This window comes from Schistocerca nitens, chromosome 3 (assembly GCF_023898315.1).
Source record: "Schistocerca nitens isolate TAMUIC-IGC-003100 chromosome 3, iqSchNite1.1, whole genome shotgun sequence".
NCBI classification, from domain to species: domain Eukaryota; kingdom Metazoa; phylum Arthropoda; class Insecta; order Orthoptera; family Acrididae; genus Schistocerca; species Schistocerca nitens.
The window spans coordinates 6,018,565-6,037,289 of NC_064616.1; positions in this window are offsets into that span (position 1 = coordinate 6,018,565).

Consider the following 18,725-nt stretch of genomic DNA (forward strand, 5'->3'; position numbering starts at 1 on the left):
CCCTTGGACCTCCCCTTTCACAATGAAGCACAGAAATTTCATCGGAAATAAATATAAGAGACACAATGCCGACTTGAGTATAGGAAGACTGAGTCTTCCTACTGTCTATTATTTGAGCGTTTCCTGTGTCACCAGTTTTACATTCCGATGCACCTCTGCAGGTTTCCTGTATCCCTTGGACCTTCCCATTGACGATGAAACACAAAAATTCCATCGGAATTAAATATAAGAGACACAATGCCGACTTAAGTACAGGAAGACTGAGTTTTCATACTGTCTATATTTTGAGCGTTTCCTGTGTCACTAGTTTTACATTCCGATGCACCTCTGCAGGTTTACTGTATCCCTTGGACCTTCCCATTGACGATGAAAAACAGAAATTGCATCGGAATTAAATATAAGAGACACAATGCCGACTTAAGTACAGGAAGACTGAGTCTTCCTACTGTCTATGTTTTGAGCGTTTCCTGTGTCACCAGTTTTACATTCTGATGCACCTCTGCAGGCTTACTGTATTCCTTGGACCTTCCCATTGACGATGAAACACAGAAACTGCATCGGAATTATATATAAGAGACAAAATGCCAACTTAAGTACAGGAAGACTGAGTCTTCCTACTGTCTATGTTTTGAGCGTTTCCTGTGTCACCAGTTTTACATCCCGATGAACCCCTACAGAATTACTGTATCCCTTCGACCTTCACTGTTACGATGAAACACAGAAATTGCATCGGAGTTAAATATAAGAGACACAATGCCGACTTAATTACAGGAAGAATGAGTCTTCCTACTGTCTATGGGTTGAGCATTTCCTGTGTCACCAGTTTTACATACTGATGCACCTCTGCAGGTTTACTGTATCCCTTGGACCTTCCCATTGACGATGAAAAATAGAAATTGCATCGGAATTAAATATAAAAGACACAGTGCCGGCTTAAGTACAGGAAGACTGAGTCTTCCTACTGTCTATGTTTTGAGCGTTTCCTGTGTCATCAGTTCTACTTTCCGATGCACCTCTGCAGGATTACTATATCCCTTGGACCTTCCCATTCACGATGAAACACAGAAATTTCATCGGAATTAAATATAAGAGACACAATGCCGACTTAAGTACAAGAAGACTGAGTCTTCCTACTGTCTATGTTTTGAGCGTTTCCTGTGTCACCAGTTTTACATTCCGATGCACCTTTGGAGGTTTACTGTTTCCCTTGGACCTTCCCATTGACGATGAAACACAGAAATTGCATCGGAATTAAATATAAGAGACACAATGCCGACTTAAGTACAGGAAGACTGAGTCGTCCTACTCTCTATGTTTTGAGCGTTTCCTGTGTCACCAGTTTTACATTCTGATGCACCTCTGCAGGCTTACTGTATCCCTTGGACCTTCCCATTGACGATGAAACACAGAAATTGCATCGGAATTAAATATAAGAGACACAATGCCGACTTAAGTACAGGAAGACTGAGTCTTCCTACTGTCTATGTTTTAAGCGTTTCCTGTGTCACCAGTTTTACATTCTGATGCTCCTCTGCAGGTTTTCTGTATCCATTGGACCTTCCCTTTGACGATGAAACACAGAAATTTCATCGAAAATAAATATAAGAGACACAATGCCGACTTGAGTATAGGAAGACTGAGTCTTCCTACTGTCTATGATTTGAGCGTTTCCTGTTTCACCAGTTTTACATTACGATGCACTTCTGCAGGTTTCCTGTATTCCTTGGACCTTCCCATTGACGATGAAACACAGAAATTGCATCGGAATTAAATATAAGAGACACAATGCCGACTTAAGTACAGGAAGACTGAGTCTTCCAACTGTCTATGTTTTGAGCGTTTCCTGTGTCACTAGTTTTACATTCCGATGCACCTCTGCAGGTTTACTGTATCCCTTGGACCTTCCCATTGACGATGAAACACAGAAATTGCATTGGAATTAAATATAAGAGACACAATGCCGACTTAATTACAGGAAGAATGAGTCTTCCTACTGTCTATGTGTTGAGCATTTCCTGTGTCACCAGTTTTACATACTGATGCACCTCTGCAGGTTTACTGTATCCCTTGGACCTTCCCATTGACGATGAAACACAGAAATTGCATCGGAATTAAATATAGGAGACACAATGCCGACTTAAGTACAGGAAGAATGAGTCTTCCTACTGTCTATGTGTTGAGTGATTCCTGTGTCACCAGTTTTACATTCGGATGCACCTCTGCAGGTTTACTGTATCCCTTGGACCTTCCCATTGACGATGAAACACAGAAATTGCATCGGAATTAAATATAAGAGACACAATGCCGACTTAAGTACAGGAAGACTGAGTCTTCCTACGGTCTATGTTTTGAGCGTTTCCTGTGTAACCAGTTTTACATTCCGATGCACCTCTGCAGGTTTACTGTGTCCCTTTTGTCCTTCCCATTGACGATGAAACACAGAAATTGCATCGGAATTAAATATAAGAGACACAATGCCGACTTAAGTACAGGAAGACTGAGTCTTCCGACTGTCTATGTTTTAAGCGTTTCCTGTGTCACCAGTTTTACATTCTGATGCACCTCTGCAGGTTTTCTGTATCCATTGGACCATCCCATTGACGATGAAACACAGAAATTGCATCGGAATTAAATATAAGAGACACAATGCCGACTTAAGTACAGGAAGACTGAGTCTTCCAACTGTCTATGATTTGAGCGTTTCCTGTGTCACTAGTTTTACATTCCGATGCTCCTCTGCAGGTCTACTGTATCCCTTGGACCTTCCCATTGACGATGAAACACAGAAATTGCATCGGAATTAAATATAAGAGACACAATGCCGACTTAAGTACAGGAAGACTGAGTCTTCCTACTCTCTATGTTTTGAGCGTTTCCTGTGTCACCAGTTTTACATTCTGATGCACCTCTGCAGGCTTACTGTATCCCTTGGACCTTCCCATTGACGATGAAACACAGAAATTGCATCGGAATTAAATATAAGAGACACAATGCCGACTTAAGTACAGGAAGACTGAGTCTTCCTACTGTCTATGTTTTAAGCGTTTCCTGTGTCACCAGTTTTACATTCTGATGCTCCTCTGCAGGTTTTCTGTATCCATTGGACCTTCCCTTTGACGATGAAACACAGAAATTTCATCGGAAATAAATATAAGAGACACAATGCCGACTTGAGTATAGGAAGACTGAGTCTTCCTACTGTCTGTGATTTGAGCGTTTCCTGTTTCACCAGTTTTACATTCCGATGCACCTCTGCAGGTTTCCTGTATTCCTTGGACCTTCCCATTGACGATGAAACACAGAAATTGCATCGGAATTAAATATAAGAGACACAATGCCGACTTAAGTACAGGAAGACTGAGTCTTCCAACTGTCTATGATTTGAGCGTTTCCTGTGTCACTAGTTTTACATTCCGATGCTCCTCTGCAGGTATACTGTATCCCTTGGACCTTCCCATTGACGATGAAACACAGAAATTGCATCGGAATTAAATATAAGAGACACAATGCCGACTTAAGTACAGGAAGACTGAGTCTTCCTACTCTCTATGTTTTGAGCGTTTCCTGTGTCACCAGTTTTACATTCTGATGCACCTCTGCAGGCTTACTGTATCCCTTGGACCTTCCCATTGACGATGAAACACAGAAATTGCATCGGAATTAAATATAAGAGACACAATGCCGACTTAAGTACAGGAAGACTGAGCCTTCCTACTGTCTATGTTTTAAGCGTTTCCTGTGTCACCAGTTTTACATTCTGATGCACCTCTGAAGATTTTCTGTATCCATTGGACCTTCCCATTGACGATGAAACACAGAAATTGCATCGGAATTAAATATAAGAGACACAATGCCGACTTAAGTAAGGGAAGACTGAGTCTTCCTACTGTCTATGTTTTGAGCGTTTCCTGTGTCACTAGTTTTACATTCCGATGCACCTCTGCAGGTTTACTGTATCCCTTGGACCTTCCCATTGACGATGAAACACAGAAATTGCATCGGAATTATATATAAGGGACACAATGCCGACTTAAGTACAGGAAGACTGAGTCTTCCTACTCTCTATGTTTTGAGCGTTTCCTGTGTCACCAGTTTTACATTCTGATGCACCTCTGCAGGCCTACTGTATCCCTTGGACCTTCCCATTGGCGATGAAACACAGAAATTGCGTCGGAATTAAATATAAGAGACACAATGCCGACTTAAGTACAGGAAGACTGAGTCTTCCTACTGTCTATGTTTTAAGCGATTCCTGTGTCACCAGTTTTACATCCCCATGCACCTCTACAGAATTACTGTATCCCTTGGACCTTCACAGTGACGATGAAACACAGAAATTGCATCGGAGTTAAATATAAGAGACACAATGCCGACTTAATTACAGGAAGAATGAGTCTTCCTACTGTCTATGTGTTGAGCATTTCCTGTGTCACCAGTTTTACATACTGATGCACCTCTGCAGGTTTACTGTATCCCTTGGACCTTCCCATTGACGATGAAACACAGAAATTGCATCGGAATTAAATATAAGAGACACAATGCCGACTTAAGTACAGGAAGAATGAGTCTTCCTACTGTCTATGTGTTGAGTGATTCCTGTGTCACCAGTTTTACATTCGGATGCACCTCTGCAGGTTTACTGTATCCCTTGGACCTTCCCATTGACGATGAAACACAGAAATTGCATCGGAATTAAATATAAGAGACATAATGCCGACTTAAGTACAGGAAGACTGAGTCTTCCTACGGTCTATGTTTTGAGCGTTTCCTGTGTCACCAGTTTTACATTCCGATGCACCTCTGCAGGTTTACTGTATCCCTTTTGTCCTTCCCATTGACGATGAAACACAGAAATTGCATCGGAATTAAATATAAGAGACACAATGCCGACTTAAGTACAGGAAGACTGAGTCTTCCTACTGTCTATGTTTTAAGCGTTTCCTGTGTCAACAGTTTTACATTCTGATGCACCTCTGCAGGTTTTCTGTATCCATTGGACCTTCCCATTGACGATGAAACACAGAAATTGCATCGGAATTAAATATAAGGGACACAATGCCGACTTAAGTACAGGAAGACTGAGTCTTCCTACTCTCTATGTTTTGAGCGTTTCCTGTGTCACCAGTTTTACATTCTGATACACCTCTGCAGGCCTACTGTATCCCTTGGACCTTCCCATTGACGATGAAACACAGAAATTGCATCGGAATTAAATATAAGAGACACAATGCCGACTTAAGTACAGGAAGACTGAGTCTTCCTACTGTCTATGTTTTAAGCGTTTCCTGTGTCACCAGTTTTACATTCTGATGCTCCTCTGCAGGTTTTCTGTATCCATTGGACCTTCCCTTTGACGATGAAACACAGAAATTTCATCGAAAATAAATATAAGAGACACAATGCCGACTTGAGTATAGGAAGACTGAGTCTTCCTACTGTCTATGATTTGAGCGTTTCCTGTTTCACCAGTTTTACATTACGATGCACTTCTGCAGGTTTCCTGTATTCCTTGGACCTTCCCATTGACGATGAAACACAGAAATTGCATCGGAATTAAATATAAGAGACACAATGCCGACTTAAGTACAGGAAGACTGAGTCTTCCAACTGTCTATGTTTTGAGCGTTTCCTGTGTCACTAGTTTTACATTCCGATGCACCTCTGCAGGTTTACTGTATCCCTTGGACCTTCCCATTGACGATGAAACACAGAAATTGCATTGGAATTAAATATAAGAGACACAATGCCGACTTAATTACAGGAAGAATGAGTCTTCCTACTGTCTATGTGTTGAGCATTTCCTGTGTCACCAGTTTTACATACTGATGCACCTCTGCAGGTTTACTGTATCCCTTGGACCTTCCCATTGACGATGAAACACAGAAATTGCATCGGAATTAAATATAGGAGACACAATGCCGACTTAAGTACAGGAAGAATGAGTCTTCCTACTGTCTATGTGTTGAGTGATTCCTGTGTCACCAGTTTTACATTCGGATGCACCTCTGCAGGTTTACTGTATCCCTTGGACCTTCCCATTGACGATGAAACACAGAAATTGCATCGGAATTAAATATAAGAGACACAATGCCGACTTAAGTACAGGAAGACTGAGTCTTCCTACGGTCTATGTTTTGAGCGTTTCCTGTGTAACCAGTTTTACATTCCGATGCACCTCTGCAGGTTTACTGTGTCCCTTTTGTCCTTCCCATTGACGATGAAACACAGAAATTGCATCGGAATTAAATATAAGAGACACAATGCCGACTTAAGTACAGGAAGACTGAGTCTTCCGACTGTCTATGTTTTAAGCGTTTCCTGTGTCACCAGTTTTACATTCTGATGCACCTCTGCAGGTTTTCTGTATCCATTGGACCATCCCATTGACGATGAAACACAGAAATTGCATCGGAATTAAATATAAGAGACACAATGCCGACTTAAGTACAGGAAGACTGAGTCTTCCAACTGTCTATGATTTGAGCGTTTCCTGTGTCACTAGTTTTACATTCCGATGCTCCTCTGCAGGTCTACTGTATCCCTTGGACCTTCCCATTGACGATGAAACACAGAAATTGCATCGGAATTAAATATAAGAGACACAATGCCGACTTAAGTACAGGAAGACTGAGTCTTCCTACTCTCTATGTTTTGAGCGTTTCCTGTGTCACCAGTTTTACATTCTGATGCACCTCTGCAGGCTTACTGTATCCCTTGGACCTTCCCATTGACGATGAAACACAGAAATTGCATCGGAATTAAATATAAGAGACACAATGCCGACTTAAGTACAGGAAGACTGAGTCTTCCTACTGTCTATGTTTTAAGCGTTTCCTGTGTCACCAGTTTTACATTCTGATGCTCCTCTGCAGGTTTTCTGTATCCATTGGACCTTCCCTTTGACGATGAAACACAGAAATTTCATCGGAAATAAATATAAGAGACACAATGCCGACTTGAGTATAGGAAGACTGAGTCTTCCTACTGTCTGTGATTTGAGCGTTTCCTGTTTCACCAGTTTTACATTCCGATGCACCTCTGCAGGTTTCCTGTATTCCTTGGACCTTCCCATTGACGATGAAACACAGAAATTGCATCGGAATTAAATATAAGAGACACAATGCCGACTTAAGTACAGGAAGACTGAGTCTTCCAACTGTCTATGATTTGAGCGTTTCCTGTGTCACTAGTTTTACATTCCGATGCTCCTCTGCAGGTATACTGTATCCCTTGGACCTTCCCATTGACGATGAAACACAGAAATTGCATCGGAATTAAATATAAGAGACACAATGCCGACTTAAGTACAGGAAGACTGAGTCTTCCTACTCTCTATGTTTTGAGCGTTTCCTGTGTCACCAGTTTTACATTCTGATGCACCTCTGCAGGCTTACTGTATCCCTTGGACCTTCCCATTGACGATGAAACACAGAAATTGCATCGGAATTAAATATAAGAGACACAATGCCGACTTAAGTACAGGAAGACTGAGCCTTCCTACTGTCTATGTTTTAAGCGTTTCCTGTGTCACCAGTTTTACATTCTGATGCACCTCTGAAGATTTTCTGTATCCATTGGACCTTCCCATTGACGATGAAACACAGAAATTGCATCGGAATTAAATATAAGAGACACAATGCCGACTTAAGTAAGGGAAGACTGAGTCTTCCTACTGTCTATGTTTTGAGCGTTTCCTGTGTCACTAGTTTTACATTCCGATGCACCTCTGCAGGTTTACTGTATCCCTTGGACCTTCCCATTGACGATGAAACACAGAAATTGCATCGGAATTATATATAAGGGACACAATGCCGACTTAAGTACAGGAAGACTGAGTCTTCCTACTCTCTATGTTTTGAGCGTTTCCTGTGTCACCAGTTTTACATTCTGATGCACCTCTGCAGGCCTACTGTATCCCTTGGACCTTCCCATTGGCGATGAAACACAGAAATTGCGTCGGAATTAAATATAAGAGACACAATGCCGACTTAAGTACAGGAAGACTGAGTCTTCCTACTGTCTATGTTTTAAGCGATTCCTGTGTCACCAGTTTTACATCCCCATGCACCTCTACAGAATTACTGTATCCCTTGGACCTTCACAGTGACGATGAAACACAGAAATTGCATCGGAGTTAAATATAAGAGACACAATGCCGACTTAATTACAGGAAGAATGAGTCTTCCTACTGTCTATGTGTTGAGCATTTCCTGTGTCACCAGTTTTACATACTGATGCACCTCTGCAGGTTTACTGTATCCCTTGGACCTTCCCATTGACGATGAAACACAGAAATTGCATCGGAATTAAATATAAGAGACACAATGCCGACTTAAGTACAGGAAGAATGAGTCTTCCTACTGTCTATGTGTTGAGTGATTCCTGTGTCACCAGTTTTACATTCGGATGCACCTCTGCAGGTTTACTGTATCCCTTGGACCTTCCCATTGACGATGAAACACAGAAATTGCATCGGAATTAAATATAAGAGACATAATGCCGACTTAAGTACAGGAAGACTGAGTCTTCCTACGGTCTATGTTTTGAGCGTTTCCTGTGTCACCAGTTTTACATTCCGATGCACCTCTGCAGGTTTACTGTATCCCTTTTGTCCTTCCCATTGACGATGAAACACAGAAATTGCATCGGAATTAAATATAAGAGACACAATGCCGACTTAAGTACAGGAAGACTGAGTCTTCCTACTGTCTATGTTTTAAGCGTTTCCTGTGTCAACAGTTTTACATTCTGATGCACCTCTGCAGGTTTTCTGTATCCATTGGACCTTCCCATTGACGATGAAACACAGAAATTGCATCGGAATTAAATATAAGGGACACAATGCCGACTTAAGTACAGGAAGACTGAGTCTTCCTACTCTCTATGTTTTGAGCGTTTCCTGTGTCACCAGTTTTACATTCTGATACACCTCTGCAGGCCTACTGTATCCCTTAGACCTTCCCATTGACGATGAAACACAGAAATTGCATCGGAATTAAATATAAGAGAAACAATGCCGACTTAAGTACAGGAAGACTGAGTCTTCCTACTGTCTATGTTTTAAGCGTTTCCTGTGTCACCAGTTTTACATCCTGATGCACCTCTGCAGGTTTTCTGTATCCATTGGACCTTCCCATTGACGATGAAACACAGAAATTGCATCGGAATTAAATATAAGAGACACAATGCCGACTTAAGTACAGGAAGACTGAGTCTTCCTACTGTCTATGGTTTGAGCGTTTCCTGTGTCACTAGTTTTACATTCCGATGCACCTCTGCAGGTTTACTGTATCCCTTGGACCTTCCCATTGACGATGAAACACAGAAATTGCATCGGAATTAAATATAAGAGACACAATCCCGACTTAAGTACAGGAAGACTGAGTCTTCCTACTCTCTATGTTTTGAGCGTTTCCTGTGTCACCAGTTTTACATTCTGATGCACCTCTGCAGGCCTACTGTATCCCTTGGACCTTCCCATTGACGATGAAACACAGAAATTGCATCGGAAGTAAATATAAGTGGCACAATGACAACCTAAGTATAGGAAGACTGAGTCTTCCTACTGTCTATGTTTTGAGCGTTTCCTGTGTCACCAGATTTACATTCTGATGCACCTCTGCAGGTCTTCTGTATCCATTGTACCTTCCCATTGACGATGAAACACAGAAATTGCATCGGAATTAAATATAAGAGACACAATGCCGACTTAAGTACAGGAAGACTGAGTCTTCCTACTGTCTATGATTTTAGCGTTTCCTGTGTCACCAGTTTTACATTCTGATGCACCTCTGCAGGTTTTCTGTATCCATTGGACCTTCCCATTGACGATGAAACACAGAAATTGCATCGGAAATAAATATATGAGACACAATGCCGATTTAAGTACAGGAAGACTGAGTCTTCCTACTGTCTATGTTTTGAGCGTTTCCTGTGTCACCAGTTTTACATTTCGATACACCTCTACAGGTTTACTGTATCCCTTGGACCTTCACAGTGACGATGAAACACAGAAATTGAATCGGAATTAAATATAAGAGACACAATGCCGACTTAAGTACAGGAAGACTAAGTCTTCCTACTGTCTATGTTTTGAGCGTTTCCTGTGTCATCAGTTTTACTTTCCGATGCACCGCTGCAGGTTTTCTATATCCCTTGGACCTCCCCTTTCACAATGAAGCACAGAAATTTCATCGGAAATAAATATAAGAGACACAATGCCGACTTGAGTATAGGAAGACTGAGTCTTCCTACTGTCTATTATTTGAGCGTTTCCTGTGTCACCAGTTTTACATTCCGATGCACCTCTGCAGGTTTCCTGTATCCCTTGGACCTTCCCATTGACGATGAAACACAAAAATTCCATCGGAATTAAATATAAGAGACACAATGCCGACTTAAGTACAGGAAGACTGAGTTTTCATACTGTCTATATTTTGAGCGTTTCCTGTGTCACTAGTTTTACATTCCGATGCACCTCTGCAGGTTTACTGTATCCCTTGGACCTTCCCATTGACGATGAAAAACAGAAATTGCATCGGAATTAAATATAAGAGACACAATGCCGACTTAAGTACAGGAAGACTGAGTCTTCCTACTGTCTATGTTTTGAGCGTTTCCTGTGTCACCAGTTTTACATTCTGATGCACCTCTGCAGGCTTACTGTATTCCTTGGACCTTCCCATTGACGATGAAACACAGAAACTGCATCGGAATTATATATAAGAGACAAAATGCCAACTTAAGTACAGGAAGACTGTGTCTTCCTACTGTCTATGTTTTGAGCGTTTCCTGTGTCACCAGTTTTACATCCCGATGAACCCCTACAGAATTACTGTATCCCTTCGACCTTCACTGTTACGATGAAACACAGAAATTGCATCGGAGTTAAATATAAGAGACACAATGCCGACTTAATTACAGGAAGAATGAGTCTTCCTACTGTCTATGTTTTAAGCGTTTCCTGTGTCAACAGTTTTACATTCTGATGCACCTCTGCAGGTTTTCTGTATCCATTGGACCTTCCCATTGACGATGAAACACAGAAATTGCATCGGAATTAAATATAAGGGACACAATGCCGACTTAAGTACAGGAAGACTGAGTCTTCCTACTCTCTATGTTTTGAGCGTTTCCTGTGTCACCAGTTTTACATTCTGATGCACCTCTGCAGGCCTACTGTATCCCTTAGACCTTCCCATTGACGATGAAACACAGAAATTGCATCGGAATTAAATATAAGAGAAACAATGCCGACTTAAGTACAGGAAGACTGAGTCTTCCTACTGTCTATGTTTTAAGCGTTTCCTGTGTCACCAGTTTTACATCCTGATGCACCTCTGCAGGTTTTCTGTATCCATTGGACCTTCCCATTGACGATGAAACACAGAAATTGCATCGGAATTAAATATAAGAGACACAATGCCGACTTAAGTACAGGAAGACTGAGTCTTCCTACTGTCTATGGTTTGAGCGTTTCCTGTGTCACTAGTTTTACATTCCGATGCACCTCTGCAGGTTTACTGTATCCCTTGGACCTTCCCATTGACGATGAAACACAGAAATTGCATCGGAATTAAATATAAGAGACACAATCCCGACTTAAGTACAGGAAGACTGAGTCTTCCTACTCTCTATGTTTTGAGCGTTTCCTGTGTCACCAGTTTTACATTCTGATGCACCTCTGCAGGCCTACTGTATCCCTTGGACCTTCCCATTGACGATGAAACACAGAAATTGCATCGGAAGTAAATATAAGTGGCACAATGACAACCTAAGTATAGGAAGACTGAGTCTTCCTACTGTCTATGTTTTGAGCGTTTCCTGTGTCACCAGATTTACATTCTGATGCACCTCTGCAGGTCTTCTGTATCCATTGTACCTTCCCATTGACGATGAAACACAGAAATTGCATCGGAATTAAATATAAGAGACACAATGCCGACTTAAGTACAGGAAGACTGAGTCTTCCTACTGTCTATGATTTTAGCGTTTCCTGTGTCACCAGTTTTACATTCTGATGCACCTCTGCAGGTTTTCTGTATCCATTGGACCTTCCCATTGACGATGAAACACAGAAATTGCATCGGAAATAAATATATGAGACACAATGCCGATTTAAGTACAGGAAGACTGAGTCTTCCTACTGTCTATGTTTTGAGCGTTTCCTGTGTCACCAGTTTTACATTTCGATACACCTCTACAGGTTTACTGTATCCGTTGGACCTTCACAGTGACGATGAAACACAGAAATTGAATCGGAATTAAATATAAGAGACACAATGCCGACTTAAGTACAGGAAGACTAAGTCTTCCTACTGTCTATGTTTTGAGCGTTTCCTGTGTCATCAGTTTTACTTTCCGATGCACCGCTGCAGGTTTTCTATATCCCTTGGACCTCCCCTTTCACAATGAAGCACAGAAATTTCATCGGAAATAAATATAAGAGACACAATGCCGACTTGAGTATAGGAAGACTGAGTCTTCCTACTGTCTATTATTTGAGCGTTTCCTGTGTCACCAGTTTTACATTCCGATGCACCTCTGCAGGTTTCCTGTATCCCTTGGACCTTCCCATTGACGATGAAACACAAAAATTCCATCGGAATTAAATATAAGAGACACAATGCCGACTTAAGTACAGGAAGACTGAGTTTTCATACTGTCTATATTTTGAGCGTTTCCTGTGTCACTAGTTTTACATTCCGATGCACCTCTGCAGGTTTACTGTATCCCTTGGACCTTCCCATTGACGATGAAAAACAGAAATTGCATCGGAATTAAATATAAGAGACACAATGCCGACTTAAGTACAGGAAGACTGAGTCTTCCTACTGTCTATGTTTTGAGCGTTTCCTGTGTCACCAGTTTTACATTCTGATGCACCTCTGCAGGCTTACTGTATTCCTTGGACCTTCCCATTGACGATGAAACACAGAAACTGCATCGGAATTATATATAAGAGACAAAATGCCAACTTAAGTACAGGAAGACTGAGTCTTCCTACTGTCTATGTTTTGAGCGTTTCCTGTGTCACCAGTTTTACATCCCGATGAACCCCTACAGAATTACTGTATCCCTTCGACCTTCACTGTTACGATGAAACACAGAAATTGCATCGGAGTTAAATATAAGAGACACAATGCCGACTTAATTACAGGAAGAATGAGTCTTCCTACTGTCTATGGGTTGAGCATTTCCTGTGTCACCAGTTTTACATACTGATGCACCTCTGCAGGTTTACTGTATCCCTTGGACCTTCCCATTGACGATGAAAAATAGAAATTGCATCGGAATTAAATATAAAAGACACAGTGCCGGCTTAAGTACAGGAAGACTGAGTCTTCCTACTGTCTATGTTTTGAGCGTTTCCTGTGTCATCAGTTCTACTTTCCGATGCACCTCTGCAGGATTACTATATCCCTTGGACCTTCCCATTCACGATGAAACACAGAAATTTCATCGGAATTAAATATAAGAGACACAATGCCGACTTAAGTACAAGAAGACTGAGTCTTCCTACTGTCTATGTTTTGAGCGTTTCCTGTGTCACCAGTTTTACATTCCGATGCACCTTTGGAGGTTTACTGTTTCCCTTGGACCTTCCCATTGACGATGAAACACAGAAATTGCATCGGAATTAAATATAAGAGACACAATGCCGACTTAAGTACAGGAAGACTGAGTCGTCCTACTCTCTATGTTTTGAGCGTTTCCTGTGTCACCAGTTTTACATTCTGATGCTCCTCTGCAGGTTTTCTGTATCCATTGGACCTTCCCTTTGACGATGAAACACAGAAATTTCATCGAAAATAAATATAAGAGACACAATGCCGACTTGAGTATAGGAAGACTGAGTCTTCCTACTGTCTATGATTTGAGCGTTTCCTGTTTCACCAGTTTTACATTACGATGCACTTCTGCAGGTTTCCTGTATTCCTTGGACCTTCCCATTGACGATGAAACACAGAAATTGCATCGGAATTAAATATAAGAGACACAATGCCGACTTAAGTACAGGAAGACTGAGTCTTCCAACTGTCTATGTTTTGAGCGTTTCCTGTGTCACTAGTTTTACATTCCGATGCACCTCTGCAGGTTTACTGTATCCCTTGGACCTTCCCATTGACGATGAAACACAGAAATTGCATTGGAATTAAATATAAGAGACACAATGCCGACTTAATTACAGGAAGAATGAGTCTTCCTACTGTCTATGTGTTGAGCATTTCCTGTGTCACCAGTTTTACATACTGATGCACCTCTGCAGGTTTACTGTATCCCTTGGACCTTCCCATTGACGATGAAACACAGAAATTGCATCGGAATTAAATATAGGAGACACAATGCCGACTTAAGTACAGGAAGAATGAGTCTTCCTACTGTCTATGTGTTGAGTGATTCCTGTGTCACCAGTTTTACATTCGGATGCACCTCTGCAGGTTTACTGTATCCCTTGGACCTTCCCATTGACGATGAAACACAGAAATTGCATCGGAATTAAATATAAGAGACACAATGCCGACTTAAGTACAGGAAGACTGAGTCTTCCTACGGTCTATGTTTTGAGCGTTTCCTGTGTAACCAGTTTTACATTCCGATGCACCTCTGCAGGTTTACTGTGTCCCTTTTGTCCTTCCCATTGACGATGAAACACAGAAATTGCATCGGAATTAAATATAAGAGACACAATGCCGACTTAAGTACAGGAAGACTGAGTCTTCCGACTGTCTATGTTTTAAGCGTTTCCTGTGTCACCAGTTTTACATTCTGATGCACCTCTGCAGGTTTTCTGTATCCATTGGACCATCCCATTGACGATGAAACACAGAAATTGCATCGGAATTAAATATAAGAGACACAATGCCGACTTAAGTACAGGAAGACTGAGTCTTCCAACTGTCTATGATTTGAGCGTTTCCTGTGTCACTAGTTTTACATTCCGATGCTCCTCTGCAGGTCTACTGTATCCCTTGGACCTTCCCATTGACGATGAAACACAGAAATTGCATCGGAATTAAATATAAGAGACACAATGCCGACTTAAGTACAGGAAGACTGAGTCTTCCTACTCTCTATGTTTTGAGCGTTTCCTGTGTCACCAGTTTTACATTCTGATGCACCTCTGCAGGCTTACTGTATCCCTTGGACCTTCCCATTGACGATGAAACACAGAAATTGCATCGGAATTAAATATAAGAGACACAATGCCGACTTAAGTACAGGAAGACTGAGTCTTCCTACTGTCTATGTTTTAAGCGTTTCCTGTGTCACCAGTTTTACATTCTGATGCTCCTCTGCAGGTTTTCTGTATCCATTGGACCTTCCCTTTGACGATGAAACACAGAAATTTCATCGGAAATAAATATAAGAGACACAATGCCGACTTGAGTATAGGAAGACTGAGTCTTCCTACTGTCTATGATTTGAGCGTTTCCTGTTTCACCAGTTTTACATTCCGATGCACCTCTGCAGGTTTCCTGTATTCCTTGGACCTTCCCATTGACGATGAAACACAGAAATTGCATCGGAATTAAATATAAGAGACACAATGCCGACTTAAGTACAGGAAGACTGAGTCTTCCAACTGTCTATGTTTTGAGCGTTTCCTGTGTCACTAGTTTTACATTCCGATGCACCTCTGCAGGTTTACTGTATCCCTTGGACCTTCCCATTGACGATGAAACACAGAAATTGCATCGGAATTAAATATAAGAGACACAATGCCGACTTAATTACAGGAAGAATGAGTCTTCCTACTGTCTATGTGTTGAGCATTTCCTGTGTCACCAGTTTTACATACTGATGCACCTCTGCAGGTTAACTGTATCCCTTGGACCTTCCCATTGACGATGAAACACAGAAATTGCATCGGAATTAAATATAAGAGACACAATGCCGACTTAAGTACAGGAAGAATGAGTCTTCCTACTGTCTATGTGTTGAGTGATTCCTGTGTCACCAGTTTTACATTCGGATGCACCTCTGCAGGTTTACTGTATCCCTTGGACCTTCCCATTGACGATGAAACACAGAAATTGCATCGGAATTAAATATAAGAGACACAATGCCGACTTAAGTACAGGAAGACTGAGTCTTCCTACGGTCTATGTTTTGAGCGTTTCCTGTGTCACTAGTTTTACATTCCGATGCACCTCTGCAGGTTTACTGTATCCCTTGGACCTTCCCATTGACGATGAAACACAGAAATTGCATCGGAATTAAATATAAGAGACACAATGCCGACTTAAGTACAGGAAGACTGAGTCTTCCTACTCTCTATGTTTTGAGCGTTTCCTGTGTCACCAGTTTTACATTCTGATGCACCTCTGCAGGCCTACTGTATCCCTTGGACCTTCCCATTGACGATGAAACACAGAAATTGCATCGGAATTAAATATAAGAGACACAATGCCGACTTAAGTACAGGAAGACTGAGTCTTCCTACTGTCTATGTTTTAAGCGTTTCCTGTGTCACCAGTTTTACATTCTGATGCACCTCTGCAGGTTTTCTGTATCCATTGGACCTTCCCATTGACGATGAAACACAGAAATTGCATCGGAATTAAATATAAGAGACACAATGCCGACTTAAGTACAGGAAGACTGAGTCTTCCTACTGTCTATGGTTTGAGCGTTTCCTGTGTCACTAGTTTTACATTCCGATGCACCTCTGCAGGTTTACTGTATCCCTTGGACCTTCCCATTGACGATGAAACACAGAAATTGCATCGGAATTAAATATAAGAGACACAATGCCGACTTAAGTACAGGAAGACTGAGTCTTCCTACTCTCTATGTTTTGAGCGTTTCCTGTGTCACCAGTTTTACATTCTGATGCACCTCTGCAGGCCTACTGTATCCCTTGGACATTCCCATTGACGATGAAACACAGAAATTGCATCGGAAGTAAATATAAGTGGCACAATGACAACCTAAGTATAGGAAGACTGAGTCTTCCTACTGCCTATGTTTTGAGCGTTTCCTGTGTCACCAGATTTACATTCTGATGCACCTCTGCAGGTCTTCTGTATCCATTGTACCTTCCCATTGACGATGAAACACTGAAATTGCATCGGAATTAAATATAAGACACACAATGCCGACTTAAGTACAGGAAGACTGAGTCTTCCTACTGTCTATGATTTTAGCGTTTCCTGTGTCACAAGTTTTACATTCTGATGCACCTCTGCAGGTTTTCTGTATCCATTGGACCTTCCCATTGACGATGAAACACAGAAATTGCATCGGAATTAAATATAAGAGACTCAATGCCGACATAAGTGCAGGAAGACTGAGTCTTCCTACTGTCTATCTTTTGAGCGTTTCCTGTGTCACCAGTTTTACATTCCGATGCACCTCTGCAGGTTTACTGTATCCCTTGGACGTTCCCATTGACGATGAAACACAGAAATTGCATCGGAATTATATATATGAGACACAATGCCGATTTAAGTACAGGAAGACTGAGTCTTCCTACTGTCTATGTTTTGAGCGTTTCCTGTGTCACCAGTTTTACATTTCGATACTCCTCTACAGGTTTACTGTATCCCTTGGACCTTCACAGTGACGATGAAACACAGAAATTGCATCGGAAGTAAATATAAGTGGCACAATGACAACCTAAGTATAGGAAGACTGAGTCTTCCTACTGTCTATGTTTTGAGCGTTTCCTGTGTCACCAGATTTACATTCTGATGCACCTCTGCAGGTCTTCTGTATCCATTGTACCTTCCCATTGACGATGAAACACAGAAATTGCATCGGAATTAAATATAAGAGACACAATGCCGACTTAAGTACAGGAAGACTGAGTCTTCCTACTGTCTATGATTTTAGCGTTTCCTGTGTCACAAGTTTTACATTCTGATGCACCTCTGCAGGTTTTCTGTATCCATTGGACCTTCCCATTGACGATGAAACACAGAAATTGCATCGGAATTAAATATAAGAGACACAATGCCGACATAAGTGCAGGAAGACTGAGTCTTCCTACTGTCTATCTTTTGAGCGTTTCCTGTGTCACCAGTTTTACATTCCGATGCACCTCTGCAGGTTTACTGTATCCCTTGGACGTTCCCATTGACGATGAAACACAGAAATTGCATCGGAATTATATATATGAGACACAATGCCGATTTAAGTACAGGAAGACTGAGTCTTCCTACTGTCTATGTTTTGAGCGTTTCCTGTGTCACCAGTTTTACATTTCGATACACCTCTACAGGTTTACTGTATCCCTTGGACCTTCACAGTGACGATGAAACACAGAAATTGAATCGGAATTAAATATAAGAGAAACAATGCCGACTTAAGTACAGGAAGACTAAGTCTTCGTACTGTCTATGTTTTGAGCGTTTCCTGTGTCATCAGTTTTACTTTCCGATGCACCGCTGCAGGTTTTCTATATCCCTTGGATCTCCCCTTTCACAATGAAACACAGAAATTTCATCGGAAATAAATATAAGAGACACAATGCCGACTTGAGTATAGGAAGACGAGTCTTCCAACTGTCTATGATTTGAGCGTTTCCTGTGTCACCAGTTTTACATTCCGATGCACCTCTGCAGGTTTCCTGTATCCCTTGGACCTTCCCATTGACGATGAAACACAAAAATTCCATCGGAATTAAATATAAGAGACACAATGCCGACTTAAGTACAGGAAGACTGAGTCTTCCTACTGTCTATATTTTGAGCGTTTCCTCTGTCACTAGTTTTACATTC